The following is a 2,807-nucleotide window of genomic DNA, read 5'->3' as shown; positions in this document are numbered from 1 at the left end:
GATACAAAAAGGTAGTAGATTTTCTTTCTTTCAAAACTCTCTTACTTGACTAAATAAGTGAATATTTGTATCTTTTTAAAATTTCTTTGAAGTTTATCTAAATGTGACTTTGTGTGTGTTTGTGCTCTTTTACAGGGACTTTATTAATTTTCTTAGAGCTTTGGAGTTGGGGCAGCTACTTAAAAAGGTATGAGGAGAAGGAAGGACAACACTTATACCCAAGAAGATATCAATGTGTAAATATACAAAATTATCAAGGATTATAATACTGTTTTCAATTCTTCTATTTAAAGCTTGCATATGACTTGCCTATTGCTTTGCATTGCATTGGAGTTTTGATTGTAGTTGGCAGTAAGAAGTTGGCAGATATAGGTGCATATGCTTGTGACTTAGGGGGGTCAAGTTGGAAGGAAGTGAATGTGTTATGTTAAGCTAGATTTTTTTTTTTTTTTGGTGCCTCTTCTTTTAAGCTAGTTTGACTGAATGTATTTTTTGTACAACTGATCACACTTATGGATTCTATCATGTAATGTAATCTTACATATATTTATGAAGTATTTTTTAGTTTAATTCTGAGCATGAGCGTGTATTGGTATACTATAACTAAGTGCTGTATTGCATTGGTTTTCAGTAAAAACCAATGTACCAAAGTATTATATACATCAAAATCAAATTGAAATTATTATCTTACACAATGATTATATGGTTAAAACCAGTTGTACTAAGTGTCGTCTTACAATGGTTTTCAACAGAAACCGTTGTACCAAAGCATTATATACATCAAAATCAAATTGAAATTATTATCTTACCCAACGTTTATATGGTTAAAATCGTTGTACTAAGTGTCTTCCTACAACGGTTTTCAATAGAAACCGATGTACCAAAGCATTATATACATCAAAAGCAAATTGAAATTGTTATCTTATACAACGGTTATTATATATAAACCGTTGTCTTAATGGCTATGTCACCTCGTGTTTATACTTAAAACAGTTGTAAAATACATGCATTAGGGTATAGAAACCGTTGTCTCGCCTATTAGTACACATCGGTCTTTAAATAAAAATCGATATCTAGATAAGTACGCAACAACGGTATCTCCTAAATCATTTGTTTCTGAGGGTGTATATACAACGGTTTTAAATTAAAACCATTGTCTTAATGTTTACAAGACAACGGATATTACCCATTGTTTATTGGTACCCCAATAGACGTCGGTCGATTAGACGACGGTATTTTGGCAACTTACACAACGGATAAAATCCGTTGTATATTACGTTTTTTATAGTAGTGTATAAGTCTTTGCAATGCTTGATTAATTGGACCAATTGTTTTGAACTTACTAGATTGTTTAAGATGCTTTGGTTTGCAAAGTTTTTAAATGCAAAGTTAGGACATAATGCTTGTGTGTTAACTAAAGAAACATGTCAAGGCATGTTGATGACTTTAACTTGCCTCGAAATAGAACAAAGCATGACCTAGCTAGCTATGGTTATAACTTGAAATACAATTAAAACAAACTATGTAGAACCTATAACCTTCTTCACTGCATGAACCTGAAACTAGTAAGGGACCAACTATCTTAAAATGAGTTAAATACACACTGCATAAATGGAACAGCTAGCTACGTAAACAAATTAAGATAACAAGGAGCTTAGTTTTACTACCCTAGAAATGCATGTCTTTAGGAATTGTTGATGCTCAAAAATGGTAAAGCAGTCAACGTCGAGTCGAACCACGTAGGCCCGTTGACCCACCACTGAGTGGATGACACGTCGAAGTGGGGCAGGAACGGGTAGCTGGGTCCGACTGGTGAGGAATGAGAGAGAATGATATCCAAAGCACCCTGCGCAAGTACACAAAAGTGAGCGGGAAGGGCACCGGTGTGGTGCCGGCCAAAGCTCCTCCGACGCTCAAGTCAGTGTTTAGAGAGATCTGAGAGCAGAGTGAGTGAATAGTATAATAATGATTTCAGTTGTCCTTTTGTGACAAGAAGGTACCTCTTTTATAGTACCTTTGGAAGAGTGTCAACCAATCCGGTGACGACACGTGTCCTTTGTGGTGACTTGCACTGTAGGAGCGCCACGTGGCACTGGTCTCGAGGATCCGAGTGAGTTGACACGGGTCGGGGGCCCGGGAGGCTTGAGCTTGGGGAGGCCAGAGCCTAAGAGGCCGAGGCCTAGGGGGCCGGAGCCTATGAGGCCGGAGCCTAGTAGATCATGGGCTAGGAGCCCAGGAAGGGCTTAGTCTTTTGGGTCTAGGCCCAAACAGCATGGTGTTAGGCCTTGTGTGACTTGTCGTTATGCCGAGATGATTAGTCATACGAACAGAAGTCCCCCAAGTTTCCGAGCAAAAGATACTTCTTGGTTGGGAACTTTGCACACAAAGAAGTCCGAGCAGAACGACAAGTGTCCACATAGTTGTTCTTGCTTAAGATACTGTCTAGAAGTCCCCCAAGTTCCCTAGCAAGGAAAGCTGTACTGGAGGAAAGCTTGGGGGGTACATATGAAAGGGTGCCTTTTTTTTTTTTTTGTTAATTTCTGATCACCTGTATTCCGAGCAGTAGACGCTTCGTGTAATCCCAATGAATCTCGTCCGATTTTAATGGGGGGATGTCGCCCTTTGTAAATGAAAATCTTGCATGAATGGTAGAGCCCAAATATAAAGATTTCCACACCCACATCTCCCTTTTTTTTTTTGGTGACCATTGGAGGAGAGAGAGAGCTGCCCCCCCCCTTTTTTTTTCTTTTGTGCGTGACTATCTTGGAAAGAAGGAGAGCTGCTTTTGTTTCTTCTTTTTTTTTTTA

The sequence above is a fragment of the Dryas octopetala genome, chromosome 4 (genome assembly GCF_963921425.1).
Source record: "Dryas octopetala chromosome 4, drDryOcto1.1, whole genome shotgun sequence".
Classification (NCBI taxonomy): Eukaryota; Viridiplantae; Streptophyta; class Magnoliopsida; order Rosales; family Rosaceae; genus Dryas; species Dryas octopetala.
Note: the sequence above shows the minus strand (reverse complement) of the source record.